Genomic DNA, 6,000 nt, shown 5'->3' with positions numbered 1-6,000 from the left:
TCTTTTTTAATTTAGTGGAGGCTTCAGGGAATTTTTTATTCACAAAAGCGGGAGACCCCTCCCGAAACATCTCCCAAAAAACAGATAACTTTATTATATACATACTTTGACTGCTGTTTGGGTAGATACATCTAACACCCGATGAGGTTTTTTTGTTTAGTGCCGCTTGGCAATTGCGTAATCACAAAACGGAGCCCCCGAAACGGCTCCCTAAAACGGGAGACTCCCAGTACAATGTGGCGAAGGCTCCCGAAAAAATAAATAAAGGGGAGCCAGTACAATGTGGCGAAGGCTCCCAATACAGAAAACGGGAGGGCCAGTACAATGTGGTGAAGGCTCCCAATGCAGAAAACGGGAGCCCCCGGAAAACGGTAGTCTTCGGCTCCCAGTAGATGCTCCCAGTAGATGTTCGGGGGAATGGGGGGGGGGGAGTGGCACGATATATACTACTTTGATCTGGACTCTAAATCTTGCAACCCACAGCAGTGGTTTAACTCTTCCCTGAAAAGATCTGACTTGAACTCACCCCTTCCCATTGCACACGCCACGTTTTAATTGTCTTCCTTGCCGTGTGGTCTTTGTGTCAGTTTTATTCGTATTTTAAGATATTGCATCACTTACAGAATTCCTCACATTTTAGACACGCCTAATTTCGGCTTTGTTGATTATTGGAGGGAAATATTAACCGTGTTGTGATTGGCTTTCTCTGCGTCGCGTGATCAAATATGTAAACACAAGCCACTGACGTGTCAGTCTCATAATTGTACGACTCCGCTGAATTCACGATTAATATTTCATATTTAATACATTCCATGTTTGCGTACATATCGGCTAGTCTGACATAAATGAAGAAACATCCTCTGTGTGCTCTACGTGCAATGACTTACATGATTACTTACTGCACAAAGGAAAGCAATATTTCTATTTCGTTTCATGTGAAGTAAATTATTTGTGCTTGTGAAGTATCTTTCAGTCCTGCTCATTTCAATCTTGGTAGATCAAAGGTTTCGGTTTTCTACATCTAACAACGCACCGCGTTACTGTCCATTCAGTGGTAAGTAGGCTACTGGTTTTCATATTCACTTAAACCATGTTAACTTGTATTCGTTTCGATATCACCCGTGTTATTCCATACTGAACACCTTTACCTATATACCCCCTCCCCGCCAGCCATATTCATCATTTAGTCACTCTAATAAGAAGTATTATGAGAAAGGATAGTAAAATTTTCCCCTCCTCCACCCCACCTCTGCATAAAAATATAATTTATTTGACCAATTCATATTCCTTGCGTGTTAAAACTGGAAAATGCAGCATACGCAAAGCATGAGTGCCAATAACTCTATATCTCAGCATCGCCTAATGTAATAATAATAATACTGACAAACAAGTTTTCACCTCATACTAGTCGATTTTTTTATAACAATAGTATGGCAATTCATAACACGAACAGTCAAGTAAGTCGTAACAGTGTATCCTACTGTTGGCTCATATACAAAATTACAAACTGTGAATGTACAATACACCCTGACTTCAAACCATGCTACACTGATATAGCAATCACATATATGTATGCACGGTATAGGCTAATGGTATATCTCATTTGCCTCTCACGGAAGGTTAGTGTTATAGCATTGTTAGACCTAGCGAGCATAACAAATACCATCTATAAAGATCAAGTTCGGGTACAATATCATATGCGTCGCACGTTTTGCTTAGTGTTGTGTTTGTTCGTTTTTGGGGTGTTTTGTCTGTCTTTGACGAAATAACTAATAAAGTAGACTTAGTAGAGTCCGTCTTGATTGTTATAACTCTGATTTATTTTCTCTTCCTTTCTTACAACTTACAAGCACATTTCTTCTTCTTCTAACCCCCTACCTTTCCACTCTCGGAAACCCGTCACGTAAAACATGCATATGATTGGACAATGATTATCACATGAGTAGGGGAAGTACCCTTTACGTAATTAACTCACTTTTGACATCACTTTACGACAATAGGCCTAATGGTTGTTACGGATAGATCTATTTTAATTTACCTTTTTTTGGCCATCTTTTATTCAAACTTTGAATTCAATGTACAATTTTGTTTTTCCATTTTCGTAAATAAACAATAGCTATTTCTTTAATAGAGACCATAATTGAGAAAACTAAAGTGATCGATTTACCAATCATATTAGAGTAATACCAATTTCGAAATATATAATAAACATTGCCACGCAGCAGATAATCAAGGTATAACTGAATCAGGACAAATAAATAGTGACTCCGAAAACCTTAACATCAAAAAGAGAAGAACAACTAGAAAATGTTGCGTAAAGGTTACTGTAAGAAATGGGAGAACGAGTTTCGTACTTATGGAGATATTTCTCCACCTGCAGTAAGAATTTAAACTTATTGAAGAATGCATTTGTTTTTGAAATACCACTGTTCATTTTTTCCTGATAAATATAATACGTCATATTAAAGATGAGGAAATTCATAGGGTGTTTTACTTGAAGACGATAACCAAAACATATATCTTGCTTAGAGAAAACAAATTGTCTATTTAATATTTTCTGATCAACATTTAAAATAAAGTTGGAGGTAATATTACACTCCCAAAATAAATGAACTATCGTTTCATCTCTTTCACCAAAGAACGTACACCGTGGATTGTCCTCCTTATTCATTAAAAAAAGGAAACAATTAGTACCTAAAATACGATGTATAAAGCGAAACTAAAAGTATTGAATCTTAGTATCTCTAAATGACTAGAAAGGAATCTGAAAAAAATACCTATATTGAAGTGCAAATTCCATTTAGAGATTGACTTCGGTGGTGTTACGAATCTCTGGATAAGCTGATTATATAACGTGAAAGGAATGGCATGTTATGAATATATTCTAGTAAAGACACCCCGTTGTAATCACCCTGGGTAAATAACTCTTTCAAATGACTGGGAATTGCGTGGATAATACCGTAATACGTTGTAAGAGGACAATTAAAGTTATACTTTTTTGTCAACGACGAGTGTGATAAGAAACAATAGTTGTCATCTAATAAATCTTTTAAATATGTAATCCCCTTGTCCTGCCAGGATTGATAAAAACAACTTTATGATCAACTTTAATATAATTATTATATTATTATATATTATATATTTATATTATATATATTATATTATTATATATATTATATTATATTATATATTATATATTATTATATAATTATTACTATTCCAAATGATTTGATCCTTGAAATTACAAGTTGGGTTCTGAAATGCAAAACGGGACCAGCCATGGATAACATCATTTAAAAACTTATTAGTAGTCTTAATGTCTTCATACGAATAATTACAAACAAATAAACGATGTTTGCCAAAATTCCTTAGATAAAAGTTGAAGTATAATTTCCATAATGCAACACTTTTGTCATGATATCGCCTCACCCAATTACCTTTTAAACCATCAATAAAGCTGTTAAGATGAACAGCTTTTAACCCACCACTGGAAATAGGATTTATTAAAGTAGTACGCCTACTTTTATCAGGTTTTCCTGAACAAATAAAATTATAAATAATCGACTCAATCAACTTAATGAAATATTCAGGCGGGTTCGGAAGATTCTGAAAAAGATAGACAAACTGAGAGATTGCAAATGACTTAACTAGGACAATTTTACCAATAGGGGGGAGGTCTCGACATGACCACATATTAAGAATATTTTTGAGGCGAGAAAGCTTGGGGAGAAAATTCAGCCGAAACAGACTATCTCTGTCATTACTAACCACAATACCCAATACAGTGATAGGGCCATTGGTCCACTTATAAGGGCGTAGGAACCGGGGGTCTGGGAGGCGCCAGCCCCCAGTGAGAAATATGGGGGGGGGGGCGGAAGTATCATTCCGCCCCCCTTCCCGCTCAGCAAGTCAGAAAACCCCTTTTTCATTTCCAAATCAGAAAAAAATCTCATTTGGAGCACCAAATTGCATCTAAGGCCAGGTGAAAAGGAAAAATTATTTACAAAATGGAGTGGGTATTGAAGTGTGCTATATTGCATCAAATTGCATCTGAGGCCACCTGGAAATGCAAAAAAAAGTCCAAAGGGGAGGGGACACCCCCTCCCCTTAGACCCCTCCCCCAGGCCAGCCATCAGTCTTCAGCCCCCCACTCATAAGTATCTTCCTACGCCACTGTCCACTTAAGATCATAACTATCTATAAAATGAGGCTTCCTATTAATAAAAGGGCCAAGTGGATCATATTGGTCTTATTATTGTTTACTTTAAGTCCAGATGCCGATTCAAAATTGCTAAAAATATGAACAATTTCAATCAGAGAAGTGTGGGAACCATCAAGAAAAAAATGTAGTATCATCTGCATATTGCATTATCTTAATCTCTTCATTAAGAATTGAAATACTACGGATAAGTGGATTGAAATTAATATTAATAGCTAAAATTTTAGCGCAGATAATAAAGATATAAGGACCTAAAGGGCATCCCTGTCTCACTCCTCTATTCATAGAAAATGACTTAGACGAATAACCGTTGTTAGTGACTGATGCCGTAGGGTTGCAATAAAAAGTATGGACACAATGACGAAAATTGTCATTAAATTTGAAAAATCGTAAACACTTCCAATTCAACTTATCATAGGCTTTCTCAAAATCAATAAACAGTAAAAAACCCGGGATAGATTGTTCTCTGCAGAAATCAATAGTATCAATAATACAGCGAATATCAGTCTCGCCAATAAAGCCAATTTTTATTTATCTTCGTTACATCTATACTACCATCGTGTGTTTCTGCTCTTTATCTACGGTTTGAGAATACCTGCCAGTAAAAAAACCCGGGATGGATTGTTCTCTGCAGAAATCAATAGTATCAATAATACAGCGAATATTCTCGCCAATAAAGCCAATTTTTTATTTATCTTCGTTACATCTATACTACCATCGTGTGTTTCTGCTCTTTATCTACGGTTAGAGAATACCTGCCTTTCGAAGCCACTATTTGGTCGATATTGTCAGCGGCACTAAACTTAGAGATCGAACAAACCTTTACGAAATATCACTTTCACCATCAGGAATTCCCGATGTTGCGCAATAGTATTGCGCAATCTTGGGGGATTTTGATGACGTTAATTAAACAGCTCGGATTTTGTTTACCGTAGCGTTATACAGTGTAAATACTGAAAGTTGTGTTTTGTTATATAGTAGAGGATATTGGAATATGCCTTGTGACTTTTGATCTGTTGGCGTGGATAATTGTTGTGCTAAAATATATCGAAACAGGACACAATGGGTATGAACGAACAAACAAAGGAAATTAAACTAACAAATCGGGTTAAACTCTCGCGCTATCGCTCGTTAGTAGTGAAGCGAACCGCAGATGGCGGGGGAAATTACCGAATTTAGGGTCCTTTGCTTCGAACTCACAAGTGATAAATGAGGATGCAAGAGTATTCTTGCGTTGACACAATGGCTGACAATTTATTACAAACGCTACAAAATGATAAATATACATATGAACAATAAATGGCTTAATGAACTTAAATGGCTCAATGAACTCCTTAACCTTATTACATCTCGGTTAAAACCTATATCAAAACTACGTAATATCCATCTCGCAATAACTCAACAAGGATATGCAGTAAAACTAAATTCAACAACAAAAATATTAAAAACACAGAAGAATAATACTGTAAAAAATGTATAATGAACATAATGAAATAATCTGCACTTGGAAATAATACAAGACGTTTGCCAACAGGCGAGGACTTTTGGCACCTCAGTAATACCCAGGGCAACACATGCCAGCTGCAACCATTACAGGAGTTTTCTACCTAACTGTTCCTAGACAGTAGGAATTTCACTTCCTGAACCCACAACTTTCTCAAGAGTCTTCTCACTCTATAGCTATCCAGAATGGCTAGGATTCAAGGACAATCTCTGAGACAATAACTTTAATAAACAACAGTAACAAATAATGTTCAGAGTACAAAAACACTCTTTAAACA

General features: G+C 36.2%; 1 protein-coding gene across 2 annotated transcripts in view; it reads left to right on the top strand.

Moving 5' to 3' along the window:
- Nucleotides 1-808: 808 nt before the first annotated feature.
- The window catches only part of LOC139980831 (uncharacterized), a 49,639-nt gene continuing 44,447 nt past the window's right edge, over nt 809-6,000 (top strand). For both annotated transcript variants that reach the window (XM_071992783.1, XM_071992784.1), the window contains exon 1: nt 809-1,054. The gene's annotated coding sequence lies outside the window, so the exon portion shown is untranslated. The remainder of the gene's footprint in view (nt 1,055-6,000) is intronic.

Source organism: Apostichopus japonicus, chromosome 15, assembly GCF_037975245.1.
Source record: "Apostichopus japonicus isolate 1M-3 chromosome 15, ASM3797524v1, whole genome shotgun sequence".
Lineage (NCBI taxonomy): Eukaryota > Metazoa > Echinodermata > Holothuroidea > Aspidochirotida > Stichopodidae > Apostichopus > Apostichopus japonicus.
Note: the sequence above shows the minus strand (reverse complement) of the source record. Positions and strands in the feature narration are given on the sequence as shown.